At 33.9% G+C, this 24529-nt stretch overlaps 1 protein-coding gene across 2 annotated transcripts in view; it reads left to right on the top strand.

Annotated features, from left to right (window-relative positions):
- LOC111517846 (hydroxysteroid dehydrogenase-like protein 1) overlaps positions 1-24529 on the top strand; it is a 110696-nt gene that overhangs the window by 27188 nt on the left and 58979 nt on the right. Inside the window, exon 3 of one of the 2 annotated variants that reach the window (XR_002723867.2) lies at positions 22754-24246. The exons of the other annotated variant lie outside the window; for it this stretch is intronic. The gene's annotated coding sequence lies outside the window, so the exon portion shown is untranslated. Of the gene's footprint in view, positions 1-22753; positions 24247-24529 lie in introns of those variants that run through there. 2 annotated transcript variants of the gene reach the window in all.

Below are 24529 nucleotides of genomic sequence, written 5' to 3'. Positions count from 1 at the left end.
ATTATGTAAAATAACTAACGCTAATAGAAAGGGCAGTGAAAACGGGGATTTTAATGAAAATATTTGGATCTCTTACATAAAAGGGTATACATATATATGTTATCTGATTTAGCTTCAGACTTGTGCATTTCTCAATGTTTTATGAGAATTTTATCATTTTTTTTATATCTAGTCTTCCGTGAATCTGGGCGATGGTTTCTTTATGAACTCTTTCGCGTGCCTCATTCCTGGGAGCTTATTCCACCAATCTATCAATTATCATGCTCGCACCATCTGCCGACGATGTTCAAGGCTCTTTGCATACGCTGTAAGATGACGCCTGCAATTTTTCCTTTTATGACTATCAACAGATGGTCAGCATATCCCAGGCAATATATGACTTCTTCAGATAGCTGTTTTAAAAAAACTGTTTTTCCGTTAACCAGCTGTCGCACGACGACAACCCTCAGAAGTCGAAACTGGTGTTAGCTAAGGACTAACGAGGTCTTACTTTTCAACGTGTGATTCCTAACACGAGTTGGACGATAGCAAGCGAAACACCCACGTCAAACCGCGTGGCTACCGATACTAAATAATTTGGATGTGGAAGAACAGCTAGTTATATTGATGATGTAACAATAGAACTCTAACAACCTACTATTTTTTATATGTGACGTAATTGAACGATACTTAATGAGAATCCAAAACGTTCTGAGAAAGCTACTGTATGAAGGAACACAAGAAAGTGTTTTCTGAATACTGATTCTTTGTCAACCTAATCTGAATCGGAGAAAAATTTGGAAAAAAAATAAATAAAAATTCATAACTGGAAAACTAAAAAAAGAAACCATTTCAAACATACGTTTTCACTCGACTAATACTTGTACTACATCCCCTCAGTCATGAACCATTTGTCCTTCTTCGACGAAACCCAGCTGAAAGGGTAAGGGAGCTGAGCTTTATCCTGATTGAAATGAAGACGCTTGGTCAAAAAATACTTGTACTGCTTCACTTAAAAAAATCATTGAAATTGATCCAATTGAAATACCTACCAGAATATCTCTTCACACGTACAAATCATCATCAAAAGTTCAATTGCCTGTTTTTCCGTTATCTGTTTCGGAAAATCAGATACTGAACTTTCAATAAGGATGTTGTACATGTAGAAAAATATTCTGAATAATTCATAACTGTTATGCTTGAAGAAGCTATTGTATAGCGAAACACGTATTGTTATGCTTGAAGAAGCTATTGTATAGCAAAACACGTGTCGCGGTTTTTGTAAAACCCTTATAGTGGAAATCATACAATAAACTATATTGATTAGTTTTTCAAAATATGTTAGGTTAGGTCAAAAGTAAGTGGACCTATTCGACCCCCACCGCAACCCGCAAGGGTTTATTGTGGCTCACGCCTATTCAAATTCGACCAAATGAAACCAACTTATTGACGAAGCCGATTAGTTTATATGGTGAGTGATCTTTCAGATCAGATGGTAGAAGTGTGATTCTACCAAACTTTGAAAACCTGATTCGATCAGCAGCGGGGCAGGCACAAAGTAGGTATATGCTTTAGAATGGAAGTCAGTTAATATAAAATAAACGTTTTCTTATTGAAAAATTGTTCCCTATTACTTTATATATTGGTGAATGAATATAAACTACTTCTTATGGGTTCCAACAAGTCAATAAGCACCTCCCAAAAGGACTTTGAAAGTCAGGTTAATGGTTCTGCCTTGGGAGGATCTTGCTTGATTTCCAAGATATCAAACATGTGTTTGACATTCTTGTCTATGTTGGGCCAATGTAGTAATGATATGGCTGTAGTTTTCATTTCGACAACCTTTCCAAAATTATATATTTGAAGTTCTGCTAGTACTCTTTGGAATGATCATTCTATATGACCTCATAATCGAATTCCGTTGTAATAAGATATTTCATTTCTTCTTTAATAGTATGTCTGATCTGTAATCTTTGAAAAACTTTCTATAAATTTTTCAGATAATCTGCTACATTTGAGCCATTCAAAACTATATCATCAATGAAGTTTAAACCTTATCCAGTAGGCTTTTTATCATTTCTAATGTAGGTTCATTCGTCAAGTGAAAAGAGCAGTTACATCATTACAGAAAGATGGCAGGAAAAATGGCAATGTTGATATGATACTGTCAATCAACTTGTTTGATTCATTTCATTGGTTCGGTCTTCCATTGTCTAGTATGATATACATTGATTTGAAATACCTGAAAGAATCTCTAAAAAAATTAAAACGAGATGAGCTGAAAAATAATAATTATATTAAGAAAAAACACTGAAATTACAATGAAATGAATTACAAACAATAACCAAAAAATCAAAAAAATATAAATTCTCAACACGAGATGAAGTTACTTCACTCTGGCCATTGAAGAAGCCCACAAGAAGCACCGAGTCTGGTTGAGATACGTAGACGACACCTTCATAATATGGAAACAGAACTAGACACCTTCCTGAAGCATATCAACAATTAAGTCCACAACGAATTGCCATTATTAGACGTATTGGTGGAGAGAACCGACACGAAATCGGAATGGGAATCTGTGTATCGAAAAATCACTCACACAGGACAGTATCAGGAATCCAACCACCATCAATCGACTATGAGAGGAATCATCAACACTCTACTAGACCGTGCTTTCGGGCTCTGTAATAGAAAATAAGGTCTCGAAAAGGAACTAGGCATCATCAAAAATGATCTTCAACGAAATGGTTACTCCAAAGTGATGGTGGAACAGGCTTTAACTAGAAGACAGCAAGAGCTCCACAAGGAAGAGAAGCCTACATCAGAGGATTGTCGGAAAGAATGAAAAGGAGTTTGTCCGAGTATAACATCAGAACCTGCTTCAGATCTTGGAACACTATCCATAGCAGCCTCACAAAAACCAGGCCACCAAACTCGGACTACGATTCCAAGAATTGCATTTACCGGTTACCCTGCGAGTGCAGAGAATCATACATATATTGACAGTTCACATTGCCGAGCATAAGAAACACACACAACGAGGAGAAACCAGCAAATCAGTAGTAGCAAACCACGTTTGGACTCATCAACATAACATAAAGTGGGCTCAAGCTGAAATCATCCACAAGGAAGAACACGGGTTCAGGAGAAAATTCAAAGAAGCCGCATATATGTTGTCCAACAACGCATTTAGCCAAGCTAGCGTAGAGATACGCAACATATGGAAACCTCTAATCAAGCGGAACACGACCAACTCCCGCCAAACGGCCAGCTTCCGCTAAAACCGATGGAGCGGAGAGACGAAAGAGGGGATATGTGAAAGCATTCGAATGACCTATAAATAGTCAAATCTCGGAGGAATAAGTCCAGTTATCACCCGAAGACGATTCTTTCAGGTATTTTAAATCAATTTATATCATATTAGACAATGGAAGTCCGAACTAATGAAATGCACCAAGATACATTGTCAACTACCTTCTAGCAAACTTGTTTGATTGATAATTATGTTGTAGCAATTCATAACTATATATTCAAATAACTTTCCTCTAATTTCTACCAAGATTTTTATTTTGTACGACCGGTTTCGGTTTCCTATACTTGAGAATGGTTTAATAAACCGAAACCGGTGTTAAGAAATAAAAATCTTAGTAGACAAAACTTATTCTCTTTATGCTTTATTTTGTGAATCGTCTGAAAATTGAAATAGTTTTTGAACTTCTGTAGTGTTTTTAAATATATTCAAGAATTCGAAAAATTCCCATTTGTGAACTGAATAATATCAAACCAATTCCGGTTTTGAGTTTTACCAAATTTATTTTCACGTTTTTACGAAGTTATATTGATTCTTTACCCATTCCTTTTCCGACAAGTACACTGATTCGTAATGATCGATGTTTCCGTTCCGATTGCTTTTTATACAACTCCGAAACTCCAATCCGAACATCCAAATTTTCCGCATGAAGGCAGAGCTCGCCTCGTAATTTATCCATGGAACGTATAAAACAGAGATATTATAAAACACGCCATAGAGTAAACCTATAAAATAAATTAAATTTGACGCACCAGAGAGCATCGGAAGCTGTAAACTGCTGCAAGAAATGGGTCAGGCAACTGAAAAGATTCTATTCTGAATTGTGTTCTATATACGACATCGCCTCTCCATGCATTGTTATCTCAAGATGGGGAGTGAGAGACAGAATGATGAGATATCAATTTCTTTTGTTTGATGTATGAGGTTTCATACGTCTTGAAATCAAAGTGAGAGGCGGCTTACTTTTTATAATACTGGCGGACGACGAAGTGATATTTATAATAAGTATATTCATACCGTTTTCACTGAGAATCAAAAACAACACAAACTTTAGCATAATCATCATTCGATTATCATTTTCAATAAATTTCACTGTTTCATTTCTGTTTACGATTTCAGCGGCAACTAATGGTTTATCAATAAATTTTTCTCTTTTTTAACAAAAGATGTTAATATCCAAATGTGATCACTTTCGCTAATGTATTAGAAACTATTATAATCCATTATATTGTGGAATATTCGCCACTGGAGTTTTATTCCAACACTGAACCGTTATTTTAACACCTCGACACGTGTTTCGATCACCAAGTGATCATCTTCAAAACAATATTTCTCTCGATGATTATCACCAAATGATCACTTGGTGATCGAAAGACATGTAGAGGTGTTAAAATGACGATTTGGTGTTGTGATAAAACTCCAATTATATTCATTACCACACCAAAGAATTCAAATAGTGCATCACAAGAATATTCGCAAGTTATAATTTTCAATTGTGAAAATGTGCCTCATAGAAGTCGCTGTTACCTAATTGAGACAGGATAAGACATAATTAAATTTTCAGTTTTCTATGCAGAATATATAAGAGATTATAAATTATTTGAGTTGGCAAAATGCTTCGCAATGATGAATATGTTTCTTGAATCTCAACTTAATATCCAATATGACACATAGGTTTTGGCTGCTTCCTGCAAATGTTAAAACTTTCGATATCTATCAGATTCTCATATTTTTTTTAGACAAACTGAAACAGAATTCTTTGAAACGAATTTACTTGGTTTCAGTTATACTGAATATTTTATTGATATTCCATTAAAATGTTTTTCAATTTCGATGCAATTTTCCCGTGTTTTTGTCCCAAATAACTGACACAGTTGGATATCGTTTAAATACCACTACCGCTTTGATTATTGGATATGGCAATGGAGTTGTTACCTATACATAATGGTAACTGAGGGGCCCACAATTGTGCCTTGAGGTTAACTTCCACCCTTATCGATCTTTCAAGGCATAACTACTTTTTATTTTACCGAAGTATTTTTTGGTACAGTTTTTTCATTCAAATCGATGACTTTGAAAACTGATAATCCAACAACCTTTAGTTATTCAGAAAAATCAATGCAATTATTTTATTTTGCAATCGCTGTTAGAGTATCATCAGTGACATTTAAAAGTACAGTGCAGCAAAACTTCTTGCAAAAATTGCAAAAAATTAATATAGCTATAGTTGACACTCGAAATTTGATGAAAATTTGAACCGAATTTTGATATTTAAGTTGTACACATACATACATATATTCTAACCCATATTAGATTAGGATTGCCCTTTATTATGATGCAATAATTTTGTAAAACAGTGAGCAAATTATTTTAAGGGATTAATTTGTATCATTTTGGCCAACTATCTATAGACGGTCGAAATTCTAATTTCAACAACAGAGATATCAGTGTGTCTGAATTGAAATTGGGAGACGATGTATGTTCTCAACTTATTTTTTCCGGATTTATTGGTCAAATATCATTGTACGTTGAGAAAAATTATCTGAATCTTCTGGATTGAATATTATAAAGCAAATATGGATACCTACTCGAGAACTTAGTTACATTGGTTACATTTGAACAAAAACTTCACCTTCCCATTTTTATAATTCATAAATATTTTCAGTAAACTGTTATTCAAAATATTCACCATGAAATAAAACATGAAACCAGAGTTTGAGAATGGTATTGATAATAATAATCATTTAATGAATCCTTTACGATCACAAGGTGATGTAAGATACGTCGAAATTCATAAAAATCGTTACACAAACATGAGATATAACAAAATGATATATGAAAGTGTCTCACTAACACAAGAGAAAAAAAATATAGTGGATATATAATATAAAACATAATATAAATTTTATTTCATTTGTGAATTTATGTGCGAAAGTAACAATTCACATTGGATTGCTTAACTCTTCTAGGAATTAGATGTTTTTCATTATCTCCTTCCGGTTTTTATCTGGCAGAAATATCTATGGGATCGACAATATTTTTGTGTACTTTGTATTACCGTACTTTTTTTGTGAATCCACAATTTCAATATATTTATGGAGAAGTGAAAATACCAAACATTTCAGATAGATAGTAGGTACTTCATTTCCAATAGGAATAAGAACACCCAATAACAGGAAATGTATAAACTAGATAAATTTATATATACAGAAAAAATTTAAAATGCGTGTGTGTGTGTATTAGCAGGATTAGATACTACAAAGAAAATATTACATATTGTAAGTAAACGTCAATTTATTATAAAAGATAATGGAGATATAATAATGGCACGTGAACCACATATCAGCTTAAAATTATACCAAATGATTGGAACAAGTGATCTCGTTGATATGTCTGTTCTATCCCGATCACAGTAAAATACGTTTGCATTTTCTTGACTAACAACTATAAGAAAGAAAATGGTCGAGAAAGAAGATCCTGCATTAGTAGTTGATGCATCAAACATAGTAGGTACCAAAAAATATGACTTGAAAATTAATTTATAACATTCATGCAGAGTTATCTGTGCGTTTTCTAGATCATCGAAATAACCAGCGCGTAACATTTCCCAATATTGACCCACTTCAATTCGGAGAGTTGTAATCAAGTGCAACCTTTGGAAAAATCCCAAAACCACCTTACGCTCACGTCATAGGCTACCGCACACTTCGACATGCCAAAGTGCGTGTCCATTGACTGGGCTCCAGTTGGCAGGCGAAAAATCGACTGCCGACCAGAGCCAACTGGGGTGTCTCCTTCAACACATCGAACAAGTGACTACGCTACCGTGTTTACGTTTCCAGAGCCAACCCCGTTCCGTGCCAGTTCGATGAAAGTGCAGTCGAGTCGAGTTAGGTTCCGCATTTATGTTTGATATTTACCTCAACTGGATATGCACTTAGCACCTCTCTGAAGAATCAAATTCCAGCTTTTGGTAGATTTAATTGGGGTTGTTAATTATTTCGTCTAGCAAAATGATAATAAACTTTTTTGCTTCTTTTATCTGTTCAAAAATAAACCGTACCAAGTATCAGACACGAATTCGGATTTATTTAATAAAAACTATTGCATGACAGACTGAAAACGTCTACGGGGTAACTTAGGTCGAATACAAGATGATAAGCAAGCGCAAGTTATATTTTTTCAATTCAAAGTGCTATTTCTAATATGATAAAATAAACACAAAGGTTTCTGAGAACACACTGGAACATTGAAATTATCACTGCTTTTCTCCTAATATATGACCTTATGTCAGTCAAATCTGAAATATATCCGTCATTCATCTCATTATTTGAAGACAATTATATTAAACTAATAATCGAAATGTAAAAATCAAAATCTATTCAAATAATAAAAGTCAAAAATATTTCCTTTCGAATTCAAAGGTGCAAATATTTATATTATAACTCAATATGAGTTTTTCCATTGGAAGGATTTTTTTTTTCAACAGTTATTTGTGAAAAAGTAATATCACAACTATCATACTATCATATTTCAGGAAATTCTTAGATGATTTTTTGTACAGTAACTTCTCATCAGAACAAAATTAGGATTTAATCACCAATTGCAAATCGTAATACTTCAATCGTTTTTCGATTTCTGAATGAATTACATGAATTGAATTATATTTTCACATTTAGTATCAAATGTCGTACTAGATCCTAGATGCAAACACTAGTAGCACAATATTTCTCATATTTCGTAAAATATTTTTTGATTTTCGAAATTACAATTCCATTTCTAGTAAGTTCTAGTTTTTTTTAAAAATTAGAGATTACGTAATTTTTCGTTGAAATTTGTCCAATTTATGGTCAACATAACCGCAGCAAGTTTACTCTAAATGATAATACGCATCCACAGAGATGTCGTATAGTGTGTACAGAAAAAGTTATTGTTGCTGTAGAGCGTAGCGTAGAGGAAGAATTGAATCAGTCTATCCGCCATCCTGCACAGGAATTGGATATGTATTCATCCACTTTATGGAAGATTTTGCGGAAAGATCTTGGTTTGCGTACTTACAAATTCCAACTCGTGCAAGAATTGAAGCCACACAATCACCTAGCAAGGCGTAGATTCGGTGAATGGGCCCAAAACAAGATTGCCGTTGATCCCGATCTTTATAAGCGGATTTTGTTTAGCGAGATGAAGCTCACTTTTGTTTGAATGGATACGTCAATAAACAAAACTGCCGTATTTGAAGTTATGATAATCCTCAAGTGTATGTTGAGACACCGTTCCATCCAGAAAAACTGACTGTTTGGTGTGTTTTATGGGCTGGTGGAATCATTGGTCCGTACTTTTTTTAAAACGATGCGGGTCAGAACGTAACAGCCAATAGTGCCCGCTATAGGGCCATGATTACTGACTTTTTGGTTCATCAATTGAACAATCATGATATGCAGGGGCTGTGGTTTCAACAAGACGGCGTAACATGTCACAGAGCTCGTGGCACAATTGATTTATTGAAGAAAACTTTTGGTAACCGCATAGTTTTACGTTTCGGACCCGTGAATTGCCCTCTAAGATCGTGCGATTTAACGTCTCTAGACTATTTTCTGTGGGGATATGGGAAGTCGCTAGTCTAGGCCGATAAGTCCGAAACGATTGACCACTTATAGGACTACATTCGCCGTGTTATTGCCGATATTCGGCCACAAATATTCGAAAGAATTATCAAAAATTGAACTTACACATAAGACCACGTCCGAGGCAGCCGTGGCGGTCATATGTCAGAAGTCATATTGTAATTATGCCAGAAAATTATCTTTCGAATGAAGTAAATTTCATGTGATTTTAAAAATTCATCTTTGTTTTATTCTACTTGAAAGTTCTATACCTTTAAAAAATACCTTACTGTCATATAAACATTGAATTATACTTTCAGAACAACGACTTCTATATGAACATTGAATCATAAAAAAACACTTTTTTCCATTCAGTTTGCACTCCAAACATTCGTTGAAGAATTGAATCAGATATCATTCGAAGGATTGCTACACAATATAGTAAAACTTCGCTTACACGGAACAACATTGCATTTGCTTGTTTGATTCAATCCCAGCCATAGGAATCTAGTATAAATTGAAAGGGGTATACTTTTCGGAGAGAATAATTTTTGGAAAAAAAGGTTTTGACTTCCCACTTCTTCATCTTTATACAAAAATATGTGGAAATCTTTCAAGATGACATCAGTAAATTTCTCGTAAATTTAACTTCGTAATTTCATGAATGAATTGAGTGCTTTATTTCGTAATGTTATCTGGATTGGTGCTGAAAAGGCAAATTTCTTATACCGAAATGAAATTTTACCTCTTTCATATTTTATATTGTGTAGCAATCACATAACGAATGCTTGAAGTACAGATTGAATATAAAAAAGTGTATTTTGTATAATTCAATGTTCAATTGAAAGTAGTTGTTTCGCAATCATTTATGGACTCCAGTTTGTGTCTGAATGTTATTTCTTTGCATGAACTACACATCTTTGCATAGATTCTATTTTGAAATGTATTGCTTTCTTCTTCTATTTGGGAGAATCCAAAGCCAAAACTTTTCTTTTTCAAAAATCAATCTCTCACTCTCAATTAAAAAGTTCATTGTTTTTCTGTCTAAACGAATTAGAAAATAACTTTGCTATGACCGACCTTCAGAACCATCGTTTTCTCTCTTTCTACCAACTTCTTTAAAGGAAAATACTGTACCTATCTAGACAAGATTCATTTAAATTTTGTGTATTGTTTAAATTCTCATTAATGGGCGTTCAAATCATCAAACACTTCAAAATTACTATACGCCCAATGCTCCTAGAATGAATGATCAATATTTGAGAAAGTTGTTTTCATCAACAACTAACTGCACGATCTTCCAAAAAAGCCTATGCGAAGGTTTCTCAATGGTCCAGTGATACAGATTCCTGAAATATGCTAATAGAATCCAAGCCGAATTCGTGATATTAGTTACTTGAATTTTGCATTTTGAAAATAATAGTATATGTATCACGTACCAAGTAGGATAAGAAGCCAATTACCCACCATACCCACCAGCGAAAAATTGTGAGCACGAGGCGTCAGCCAAGTGCGATAATTCGCGAGTAGACGTAATTGACCTTATCCTCGAGATGGGTACTATACTTTTTCTACGACTGACCATATAAAGGAATGGTACAATATATTTGTTTGAGATTATGGTTTCGGATAATAAACTTATTCAAAGTCAGTCACAACTGATACGCGCTAGTGTAGATTTGTAATGGTCAAGCGAGGTCAACTCGTTATCTGTTTTAAGACATTACGTTGTGTTTGGTAAGTAAAGGGTTTATTGTCAGACTAGAAGAGCGGCAAACAGCTAAATAATTTTTTATAACTATGAATTATGAAATTTTGAAAATTACAGCAACTTCAGGCATAAAAATATTCAAATTTCATTTTTTATTCTCCTCTAGATGGTTAACGATTACTGTTCACTAGTCATAAGGAAAACCAGAAATGCGTGGTTGTGTTTTTTGCGATATACTTTTCTTCAAAAAAATATTGATTGAAATTTCTGAACTGGGAAAATTGGACTGGAGTTGAAACTGGAATTGGAAAATGAAGAATCTGGGCTAAAGACTATAAAGTGCTCAGCATAGACATCAACTTGGAAGGTAGAAAAAGTTACTACCCAACAAAAACATATCTTTCACACACACAACTATAAAACTCTTCCCCACGTACGTTTTAATAATCAGATCAGCGTCATCAGAAAATGATATAGTTTAGATAATCTACACAGTGACAATAGTAGTGTACGGGAAAAGTGTTTTTATCAGGTTTATCCTACACCAGAAGTGTGAATTTTAACTTTCAATGGTTATGTGTGTCTAATAGTATGTCTAGTAGATCTAATTGCTATTGGTTATAGAGCGGCTCATTTCTGAATTGGCTGTTTTATTGTTAGACGTAACAATAATTGTCAAGATTTGGAAAGAATGTTCCTTTCTGTTTTTCTTGTATCCATAAACATTTCACAGGATCTGTGTTGCATAGCCAGTATGGATAGAACTAGGTGAAGATCATGATGGTGTAACAATACCATAATAATTTTTGAGAGTAATAAATCTGTTAAACATCATGTATGAATTTATTTTAAAAATTTATATGAAATTAAGTAAAAATGTTCATTCACCTCAATAATCTGAATTTCAGCACTTCCTGTACTTGTTTGTTTCTTATTTTGATGTACATAATATGAAGAAAAAAGTCAGCCCTCACCGAAATCAAATATTCATTCATCTATATTCAACACATGTCAATGACCTGGTAGGGAGTCTTGGCTTCTGAAACAGGAAAACCCTCACTCAAGCCAAAAAGCACGTGAAGTGGCCATCTGGTGCTCATTGAAGGAGTTCCCGCCAAAACTACTGTTGGATCATGTTGTTCTTGGCCAAGATTTTAATGGCCAATAATAGTAAACACCGTTCAATGGATATTCAACAAGTTGTTAGCGTTTAAACTAATATTTTGCTTTGGCAAGAAGGTGTTTGATGACGATTACTTTGAAGAGTTTCACGTTATTGGCAAGAACCTATGTTTAGTGTTTATTTCTTATGTAAATCTCAGGTTGGCATGTTCGCAAAAAACTATACTCGCTTTAAAGAAACTGGAAACTGAATATTTCCAGTATAGTATAAATTACAATTGAAGTTATTAGAAGTCACCGTCTTACAGAAAATGGTGCTCCGTTCTCAAATTTTCATGAATTTTCATGAACTGATTGAAACATATTTGTGAATATGAAAACCATATTCGCAAAAAATTTTGATGAGTTGATCTGAAAATTGAGAATAAAAACTTTCATGATGAGATATGACTTTGTCATCGCTATTTTCAACGGTAAAGGTGACAGAAACCTGATGGGCTACGAACATAAACAATCAGGCAAGCTATGAAAACTAAAGCGATATTGAGAAATATCAGCTCAATTACAACATTGTTTAGGTAGAAAAATCATTCCTCTCATCAATAAGGATTCAAAACGGCACCCAAAAGTTTCATTCATTTTCGCATATCGGTATTGATTGTTAGCAAAGAAATTGTTGTTTATCCATCATCGTTAACAATCATTCTATTCAATAATTCCACAGAAGTAACAGTATTTGGTTTGCATAGTAACAGGCGTCTACGGCCTGATGACTTCGACAGTTGCGGAACCAGTCGAACGTCACACCCATGCTCAATTCCTAAAGAGATGGGATGAAATCAAAGGATGCAATCTAGCCGGGATCACCCTCGGCGACCCTGGGAAGCTGGCTCCGGAAAAAATATCTGGCGATGACCAGAAAAAATCTACGCTTAACAGTATCATTTCTGACTGGCCACTGTCAACTAAGGAAACACTTCCACAATATAGGGCTAGTGGACACACCTCTATACAGGATATGTGAACAGGAAGATGAAACTGTTAGGCATGTCCTATGCAAATGTCCGTAGTTATCGTCAATAAGAGAGTGTGTGTTCGGCGAGTCTTGGCTTACACCTGCCGATAACTGTCCACCTTCCTGGAAAGGACAGGATGGACGATGACCTAGGAGGACAACTCCTTGAGAGGATGTACAATGGGTCACATGTGGCCTAAGTGCTGTGGGCCTACACCCACCCTTCCCAGATACAGATCGGTATTGATTGCTAGTAAAAAAATTGTTGTTTATCCATCATCTTTAACAATCATTCTATACAATAATTCCACAGAAGTAACAGTATCTAGTTTTGCATAGTAACAGGCGACCACTTTTCATTGACTTTGTTCATCTTAGAATGTCTAAATAGTGGTTTGGATTTTTGTTGGATTACTGCGCCTATTGATATTTCGACATTGTTTCACTACGCGACATCTAATATAAAGTTCTAGGTACAGCCGTGCAATATCTTCAAAATGAATTCGTATAGCATAACCAACTTTATAAATATTATATTGATAATGTACCATCGATATTGCGATTATGAAAATTTTCAGTTCTTGGGAGATACTAATTTCTGAGTTTCAATGATTTTCATTCTTTGTATACTGTATACTTATAGTAAATCCATTTGAACACGCTTTTATTAGCTTCACCTGTATGTATGTATGTATGTATGTTTGTTTGTAATTCCAGAATTATCGACATTATTGCTTGATCTATTCGGGGACATATGGCGCTGTACATAACCTCCTTGATATAATTCGAACTCACTTTACATGTATTTCTTCATTTGAAACAAGTAATTTTTTTTAATTAACACGCCTTTATTAGCTTTACCTGCATGTATGTGTTTATTTGTTTGTAACTCTCTTTTTCATTTCATATTTATTCCCGTTAGAATGCTCTGTATCTGTATTTGACCAAATTATCGACATTATTGCCTAATCTATTCGCGGACAGATGGCGCTGTACGTAACCTCCTTGATATAATTCGAACTCACCTTACATGCATTTCTTCTATTGAAATTTTTTTTTAATAACACGCGCGCCTGCTGCCTTATTTGTAACCCTATATTGCGCGCTTGGTAGCTGATTTTCAGGCTCCCTCTCCAGAATCGGAAAATATCAATGGTCATTTTTCTAAACAATATACTGCTGATTGATCCCAAAGTTTAGATGAAATAAATATAGTTTAAAAAGATTAAAAAACAAGCTTTTGTAGCGTACGGAACTAAAAAATGAAAAATAAATATAGTTTGAAAAACTAAAAAACACGCTTTTGAAGAACATCGAACTAAAAACTTAAAAATATTATTTAATAAGCCTAAAACAATAACGAACGAAAATTACTAGTATTATTGTGACAAAAGCGTGGTCGCTATGTGCCATATTTTTTGTGTATCAAGCGCCCGTCGCTTATTCCACAATAATACTTCTTTATTGTTTTAGTCTTATTTTAAAAAATATATATTTTTAAATTTTTAGTTCGATCTTCTTTAAAAGCGTGTTTTTTAGTTTTTTAAACTATATTAATTTTGTCATCAATTTCTATACTCATCGAAAACCAGTGGACTACTTTTCGAAAACTTGATTATTTATAAAAAATTGGTAGGTACTCTGTGCTCTTTATTATTTTTCACTATTTTTATTGAATGAATCTCTGGTTTGATTTTGGCGAAGGTTTCAGGGTAATTATTATCATCAAACCAAATCTGGTTAAATCGACATATTTCTAAAAAGTTCAATCTCATTATTTTTTTCGTTCAGGAGGTTGTTCTTTCTGAAAAAGGTATATGTTGGGTTTCAATTTTTGGTTCCATTTATTGTTTGATTGTTTTCAAACAATCTTGTAGATTACGGTATGGAGGCAATAAGGATATTCAAAAATTTAAGGTTTTGAATAATATATTTAAAGTCATATATATATCAGGTGGACATCAACAGACACTTACTGTCTTACCAGGCATTAAATAATATTATGTCAGGTAATTGTATCACAAGCATTCTTCATACGCACATCTACTGATTGTTAAAGGGAAGTTTCTGAAGCGTTTCGCATGCATTTGAATTTAATCTCATCCCTAAGTCATATGTAAGACGTGAAACATTTTTTATATTGTCTCACTATTTTCGAATGTTACTACGTTAGAATGGAATTCAGGTAGAGATTCATCAATTTGTCCGTGATACTTACAAATTGCGTGTTATCATTTCACAGCAAAAAATATGTGAATTTCAAATGGAAATACCTATACTTCCTTTATTTGACTTTTCGGTAAGTTACTGTGTTTCCTCACTAAAATTATGAGAGAAAACTCTAAACTCTTCCTCTTCATTGTAAATGTCAATTCGATGTTATTCGAAATGGAAAGATAGTTTTAATACGTACAAGAAGCCTGGGAAATAAATGTGTTTTCTCACTAAAATCATGAGAGAAAACTTTTCCTCTTCATGCTAAATGTCAATTCGTTGTTTTTCGAAATTGAGAGATAGTTTTTATACTTACAAGAAGCCTGGGGGATAAAAATTTTACTTATTTTTCCATTATTTCGTTAGCATCAACATTATACAATCCATTTATTTTAGTTCTCTCTTTGTTTCTGTATATCCTGTTGTCAGAATTTTTAATAAATATGTTATTCACTACATGTGCAGCATTTCACTTTTTATGTTATTCTAGAAATATGATTCTTTCATTCTGTATGTTTTTACAGAAAAGTAACTTTTTTCAGCATAATTTCGTTATCAGATACTGAGTTATTTTCTGCAACAAATACCTTGTGTCTTGTCCCGAAACCATGAAATATACCATTAAGGATGACAGTGTTCCATGTGAGTGGCATTTTATATTTATCACATCCTGAGTGGAAAAAAGATTTTTGTATAATTCAATGCTCATATCAAAATAGATTTTCCGATAGGTCTTTTTTTAAGACAAATCAAGCACTACAGAGAAATCCTTAAGGCGCTCTTAGAGCGGTGCCTGTGCGAAAGTAGCGATTCACGTTGGATTTGAATCGCTGAAGATTAAATTCATTTGGAAAAACGTTCTCAGGAAATTCATCCAACATAAACACAGTTTTCCAAATGGAAGAGTTTTTACAGTGAAGTTCGAGGTGTACAGAGTTGAACCTCAAAACGATGCGCAGCCACAGTACGTCGCCTATTTCTGATATGTACCACTCTTGGTGGAATCAAATGTTCCAAGTCACTTGAACACCTTTAGTGAAAGTATCAATAAATAGAGACAAATCTCCAACCTTTATTCGATGTTCCTGACTGTCAAGGTTGTAGGTGATGTTCTTGTCTCCAATGGGTCTTTTCTGGATGTAATCTAGCTGCTTCAGGGTATGCTTAGGGTCGGAGCTCAATAGATGAGCTCCTTTGTATAAGTCAATGTTCATGTGAAAGTATTTGTTTCGAAAGTTTTTTTCTTCCAGTTTGTATCAGAAAGAAACTCCTTTGTTTGATTTACGTGTTTCTATAAAGATTTTGTATTGCCGTTATTTTTTTCTTCATTCGAGAGTACACCATATTTTTGTTCACTAAAGAAAAAGTAGAAAGCCAAATAGCTCATTTGTAATAACTACCCCAGAACGTCAGGTCATTCACAGACTTATTATTCAATCGTTCAGATGCCAAAAACAGTCCAAGTCGTAATATATAAATTTTCCTTGAAACAACGAATTATTAAATCAACAAACTTTATTTTTTCGCACGCTCAACCAAAATATTTCGTTGTGGGCCATTTTAGAACCGAAAGTAAACACTGCGACATTGCCTCAATTGCGCATCACGAATTTTCCACCCGTCGTTGTCTATTTTAGTCCCAATTAAACTCAGGTAAATCTCTAATTATCGACGACAAGAAATCTCGATGATTCACATATAAATCGTGATTTACGATATGAATAACTGTAGTTTTCCTTAAATAACTTTGATGTTGAGCCTAGAGGAAAATTCATGAGCTTAGACGTTCGTAAATGTTAATCGAAAAATATGTGTTGAAATAAGAATCTATAAATACTCTCAGGACGGTGCTGAGTACAGATTTTGCGTGAGAGGATGCACAAAATTAGTCTGCTCCAAGGGATATACCGAATCCAAGGAACTCCTGTTCGTTGAAATATCGATTGGTCATCCCTTGCAACTGTTTGATTTATGAATAGGATTCTCCGTCATATACAGATTTCTCAGATATTGATAGTTGCTATTATTATATAACTACTTATTCAGTAAATATTATTCAGAATGAACCGAAATCCTTCAAAATAATTCGTGTTGATGTTGTGCGTCAAATCATTGACGCACTTCAGCTTATTATATACCGTGAAAGTGCAATATTTTCAATATACTGAAATAATTGCAGGATAGCAAGTTTAATGAATGAGTGATGGAACAGTATACTTCAAAATTAGTTTATAAAATTCAAGCAGACATGTACATGTTTTTGCATGAAACTGAAAGTAAAAATTTATTTTTCTAGAAAATTTGACAATTAGGTATGTCCAAACAATGAGCAATTGTCTCCTGCCGGTAAATTAGCATGACGTGATTGTTACTCCGGATCAAATCCAACAACTCTCATACATGACACCATTATTGAGAATAATAGGCCAGTAATATATTCAATTCAACGAAAGCAATAGGGTAAGCCAATCTCGTCTTCTTGATCTTTTTTTCACTATAATGGTTGGAAGCGCCGACATCATTTACCAATGACCTCTTTCAACACCTTGAAGTGACCGGTCATTGGATTAGATAATCTTATGCCCTGAGAAGAAGCAATGAACCAAAAATTACAGCCTTCCGCATTTATCCTGCCAATATTTCTGCTCACAAGCCGGTATAATCTTGAAGTTCAAGAGTGAGGAGATATTCAGTCTACAAAAGATTATAATAATCAGAATGATTATTTCGAGAGAGAAATATCTCCATATTTCATCCGTTATTCCTTCTACATCTGCCTCTCTTGGATCTAAAATTCTAGGAAGAAAATCTTTCCACGTTGATCGTCTAAAAAAACTACATCAAGTTTATTAGCTATTATCAGCCTAAGACTGTTAACTGAATAGTTTTAATGAAGCCGTCACTTCTCATTTTCTGCAAAGAATCCAATTTCCATCACCCGTGTTTCGACAATACCGCAGTGATGAAGTATTTGTAGAGCCGCATTTTGTGTATCAATATAGTCTGAGACCGTTTATGGTAACCGTGTCGATAGCAAACGTATAAGAGCTCAAGAATCCTCGCCGAAGGTCTTGCACCTGGTGATAGGAACCTATGTCAATCCGACTCCAGCTCGGTTTCCTTGCTTGAATGCTTCAATAGACAGAGCAAAACAAAGATCAAATACTTCAATGGACAGAGGTCTTCAATATTGTTGAAGAAGACCTCATTCGTTAGCTTATATCCTTTGTAGCTGCAAGAATGAAATGTACAGTTAGTCATCTATTTGGGCAATTACTTGCTTCAATGCTTCGATTTTTGCTCTACCATGGTCGCAGGCCATACAGAAAATTGTGTCTGAATTCCTAATGACTTCACATGCTCCAAACAGGACCATTCTAACCCTAGAAGTGATAATTGGGAATCTGAACTTCTATGGAGCCACATCTTTTTTCAGGTCTCCCCAGGCCTCTCGAGTTCACTTTACTACTCCACATTTGACTATCGTCACACTCATACTGATATGATCTGTGCACTTTTCCATCACCTCAGTAGTGAAGTATTTGAGTTTTCCTGAGTGCAATGAATAATAACAATAATGAATACTGCTGGAGTTTTAACACCAAACCGTTATTTTCAACACCTCGCCACGTGTTTCTATCACCAGGTGATAATTTTCAATAAGAAGAGTTTGCTGTTACTCTTGAAGATGATCACTTGGTAATCAAAATACGTGTCGAGTCGTTGAAAATAACAGTTTGGTGTTAGGATAAAACTACAGTAATATTCATTAGTACATCAAAAGTTCCAAACAGTGCATCACAAATAACAATAATGAAATGCAGAAAAAAAAGGCCAAGGAAAACTTCTGAAATATAACTCTTCAGGAATGGGTGAGTTCATTTCAGACTACAGCCTTGCCAGTTGCTCTACTGAAGTAGTATCAGGTGTCCAAAACATCAGTTTTTTGTCCGATACCAACTGACTATCACGAATGTAGCTTCTCATTTTTTTAAGAGAAATTTCGCATTTCAATAAAGTAAGTTTGAAAAATTATTTCCTTTTATCAATTAAAAAATCAACATCAATGCTAAAATCAAATCCAAAACATCAATACGTAGATTTTGTTTACAGCGAGAAAACAAATAGTATGTGGAACGTAAATGAAGAGGAATCAAAATCAAATAGGGGGATTCATTTCTTTTCCTTTCGTGAGGAAACTTGTTATTTATATTTTGAGCTAGTTCCCAGTAATATTTTTCATAACTACCATACATAAAAACATCAAAATATACAAGGCACATGAGCTTAATTTCATATCTATATTTGCATGGTTTGCATGGTTCAGACTGTGTGAAAAATTTGGCCAGATATTTCATTCATACAACGAGGCTGTAAATAGACGCTCCAAAATGCCAACAAACTTTCATTTGATTTCCTCTTTCACTTTTAGTCTGTCAAAAGTATTTTTGAGTATGTTCGTATTGGGTGGGAAAATGAAACTGAAACTTAATTGGAGTGTACTCCCACCGAAACTGAAAAAAAATCCAAAATTGAAGGGAACAAATCCCAGGTTCTTATAAAAAGGCAAAAATTCATCGCCAAAGCTAATACCACAGACTTCCAAATATAGATGTATAAGACAGCTTATTAGAAATTTCATCAGAGTTGAGATTCAAGTAGCAATAAATCATTATCTAAAAGTGATTCATTTTGGGAAATTATCTAGGAAATATAAGACATCCACATTATGATCATAATTTTCGATGCTTGATATACTCTAAATAATAAACACATTTAGTATTATTCGTGCCGACTATATGAAACTGCAATATTTCCTGAAGCGAACATCAGGAAATTATACGTCAAAGTAATGATAAGTTCTGACAGAGGAATAGTTTTCTCAGTTCCTGAATACAGCTCTGGAAAACAGATTTCGAAATATAAAAAGCAATTGAATTCAACTAAGTTTTGACAACTACATACATTTTTATATTCATAAACTATCCCTTCAACAATTTATTCAAAAATTTCTAATTAGTTGATACTTCATCTTTATCTAAATGGAAATTGATTAGGGTTAGTAATGAAAAGTGAAAATAGATATTAAAATATATAATTTCATTCAACGTATAATGAATAATTATAATAAATAATAAATAATAATGAATAATTCACTTCAATATTATGTCAAAATAGTTAATTAGTGCAGACGTAGAAAAAGTGTAGTGTACAACTCTTTTGTGAATCATTTTTCATACTCATGTTTCGTGTCACAATCGTGTGAAAAATTCCGTTTTACAATATACAGTCCAAGAAATTACTTTTCGAACATCTTCACATGGATGAAAGTTTTTCTGAACAACGCCTATTCCAGATTTTCAGAGCAATGATGTTTAGCAAATATTGAAATAATCACAGTTCATCATTTCAAAATCGAAATTATCCGAAAAACAAAAAAAATTACATATCTAGGTCTACTACGAGTACACAGCCATCTTCATCATTTATTGAATAGATGATCATTCTAGAAAAATTTATTCATTAACTTGTGCCACCCTAGTTGTTCTAGATCAGAAACAGGGTTCCGGCAATAATATATTTCTTATTCATAAACATTTCTAGTACGACATAATTTCATTAGGTACGTACTAATATGTGCTGTGTGCATTAAAACTATCTGGGAAAATACTCGTAAACTGAATACAAATTTGCTCTGCAAGTTTACACGTAACATATTTCAAGACATATTTCTACTAAAAAGTAGTGCAGAATACTGTTCAGCTCAGTGGAAGAAGATAGTTCAAATTTCTCAAATATTTCAGATATTACAATTCAGTACATTTGAAATAGAGAAAACATCTCTATCAACTGACTAAAATGTACACTCACTTCTAATATTGAAGTACCTCAAATAGACCAACAGGTCTACCAACTAGAATAATGTCAAAATTGAATGTCTAAAAAAGCAATGATCAAAAGAAGTAAATATCAACCAATTCGTCAGCATCTCCATTTGCTTCAAGCTGGGTTGCTGAATCTGAACGTTTCCAAATCTGTTTAAAAATATGTTTAAAATCTGTTTTTCGCTAACCAGCTATCACACCCCTTACGAAGGAAAACCCTCAGAAATCGAAACTTGTGCGAGCTAAGTATTAACGAGGTCCTACCTTTCAAAGTGTGATTCCTAACACCAGAAAGTATCAGAAACGGTCAACCGTGAGAATGTCAGAAATTCCTATATTTCACGATGATGAAGACACCAACAGAAAGGTCTGCAAGATAGAGAAAGCTATTACACCACAATAATTCGCAAAGTGGAGTTTTTTATATATACTTTTGATCGAGGGTGACCTTAGAGTCTAATTTCAGCTTCTTATCTCCTTTGAGCAAAGAAAAAGTTATTGAATACCATTCGATACTTGTTAAGAATAGAACTCAGTAATCAATCCTCAATTCTAGGTAATATTAATGAAGAATGATGCATAAGATGTTTTTTTGAAATTGAATATAATAAACGCACTGTTACTGTTACATTATTGGTTTTCTTTGAGAACTGTGCAGAATGACCTTATAGAGTTTGTTGGAAACTTCGATTTATTATTCATCATTAGCAGCAACTAGATATGGAATTGGTTTATGGAAAATTTTACTGTGATAATCCCTCCGCAGTAGAGATGGGGCCAAAAATGACGAACAGAAGGAAAGTGCCGTACAGAAAATTTTATACTAAAAGTGAGCAAAGACCTCTGATAATTTGGGAAACATCTCCATCCATTATCCGTTTATAAACAGCCAGATGCGGAGAAATAAATACAGCAAGACAAGTCCATTTTGCCGCTCTTCTGAGACGTCTAATAATAACTCAGCTGAAACTATTCCCGTCGCGACCGACCCGCCACTCGCCATAGGTCAAGACTAGGAAAATCGTTAAATATATGTACAAGGTGCCCTAGAATTATGAGAGATTCGTCTAGAGATTATACTTTCAACGGCCTTTCATAGTAATATTCTCTCGTGTACCTATTTGAAAAAATTTGAAGATGATATTCTGAGATGATAAAGCGAAGGTTGCTGTTAATCAGTTGTCGTCGGAGCTTGCATGCATGCTAAGAATTAACAAGGTATCACCCTTTAACGTACGATTTCTAGGAAGGAGATTATTGCTAATTTTGAGAATCACCATCAATATAATCTAGTTGAACAATCATTGCAATGAAAACTAGTATCTCTGGTGTAGAAATGATCCTATACAAACACTGTTTTTACATTCCAGAACATTCTTCTTTTTTGTCTCACACTTTCATTTTCAGTTTTGAACTACAACAGGGATGTTGAAAGATATTCCCATATTGAAAATGGAGTGAAAAACTCAAACAATCAATTCTTCAACAGAACAATACTGCACACTGTATTTGTGGGGCTGAAGATCAAAGAAAACATGCGTCTGAAAAACTTTTGAAAGTTTAAAAATCAAAAGTTTTCTCGTTGACCATTTTAGGCCACATTTCAAAATTTTCACCCAGGACATTATACCTTGAAAATATGTTGATCATACTTCTTCAAACAGAAACAGGTCAGTTTGACTTTACGGAATTTGAGTAAACCTAGTATACAAAAAATAGATTTAAATCTATTTGATTTGAAAATAATCATTTCCTTCGGAATAAGTACATCTCATTATGTCTGAAACTCAAGTCATGTAATATACTATTCTTTTTAAATTTTTTTATATTCCAGTACCAGATTTGAAACTGTTAATTTTAGTTATGATAGTTTGGCTCTTCACTTGATATTCTTTTAATCTCGTTTTTTTTCAGTTCACATGTTATATCATCAAACTGATACAGACACCGCCGGGACATCTGCATCTTAGACCTGGAGAAACACTTGTCCCCTGCAATGCACGCCCCTGATCAAGGCTGCCTCTGAATCAGCCTGACGTCTTCATGAAGAACTTTTCCTAGTTTACTGATGTGTCCAGATGAACAAAGGAAGTACAGGATACTTCTCCATAATATGATGAAACTATCACCCTAGAATCCAGTGGCGTACCATACTGAATATATTGAATTTGTATATATGGAAAGTTTATTGTAGTTACAACTATAGGGATGATACGCCACTGACGCGGTTGCTATTCGAAGCTTCGTTTTGCTTGACTAACAATTAAAAAGCACAACAATTTTTTTGAGCCCTCTGATAGTAGTTCGTAAGGAATATTTATTGAGTATAGGAAAGTTAGCTATTAATATTTAGTAGAAAAATTATTTTCAATACAAATTATACATTTTTGCGTACCTTGTCCTAACTTTACGCTAAGATTATGTCCAGGGCTACTTCGAAAATATCAATAATCCGTCACACACGCTCAAACTCCAGTGGCTAGAATTAAAGTTGAGATTGTTTTTGTTTTTGAGGTTGCTCTGTATAAAGCCATGGAACAAATATACGTAACAAAGGGGTTAGTCCGTCTTTTATGCCCAGGGAACAGTAAGGTACTGCTTGTACTGGCTTAGTCCATACAATTGTAAACAATTCAGAAAAATATTTTAGGTATAGCTGTTTATATAGAAGTTACTAACTAGGCCTACTTATTTTGAAGAAAATTAAAGAAATTGTTGGGTTTTGGTGTTTTGTTCACAGAAAGCAAATCATCCGCCTATTTTTCTGAATAAGCGAAATGATTTAGTTGAAGAAATTGTTCGCGTATCTTATAGAGTATCAGAAAAAATGAAACTCCGGAAAATTGAATATTCACAATTGTTGGGTCAAAATAATATGTGATCAGTTGACATAGCTCGAACTTCAAATCAGTTTCAGTTTCAACAGTTCATCAGTCTATGAAATCAAGATTTGGAATCAAAAATTGAAAATCAAGTCGATACAGAGTCAGATATTCTCCAAAAAACTTTTTTTCATCGTTCTGTCAGACTTGACAATGAATTATCTGTATCATAAGAGAAGCAGAACATGCATTGATGAATATGAGAATCCCATAAGTAATGAATGTACTATATCTCTTTTTTGTGAAGATACCACCAATCACCAACAAAAGTATTTTGGCTAGTGAACTTAAGAGTAGCTACTTAGCTAGACATTACTCCCTCTATACAAGGGATGACCGATATATTGTATTCACTAGATTTATAGTGGCCTTTATCGAAAAATGCCCATGCCTACTATATACATCATTTACATAATATCAAGTATTACAGTTTATAATTGGATCTGAAATTTGTTGAGGTTTGAAGCGAAACCCTTTGTACAATGTATTTACTCAATGATATTGGGAATAAAATGGTTTGAGATTCATGTTGTTTCCATTCATATACCCATTCATAGAGTGTTTTTCAGAAAGCCATTAGTAGAAATGTGAGACGGAGGTGTGGAGTTATCAAAAAACTGGAAAACAATTTTTTCTTCGTTTTTTTTTAATGAAGCACGCCTGAGAAAGCTATTATATAGTAAAACACGTGTTGGGGGTTTGAAAAATGTTTACTGAAAATCTCAAAATGTAGTATTATTTTAATACATTGATCATTTTTATCAAGTATCGGCCAATTCCAACACATATCTAACGAACAGTTTCTCAT

Source organism: Leptinotarsa decemlineata, unplaced genomic scaffold (genome assembly GCF_025532065.1).
Source record: "Leptinotarsa decemlineata unplaced genomic scaffold, Ldec_3_MD MMD2_tig00000505_RagTag_RagTag, whole genome shotgun sequence".
NCBI classification, from domain to species: Eukaryota; Metazoa; Arthropoda; class Insecta; order Coleoptera; family Chrysomelidae; genus Leptinotarsa; species Leptinotarsa decemlineata.
This window is presented reverse-complemented; position numbering and strand designations above follow the sequence as displayed.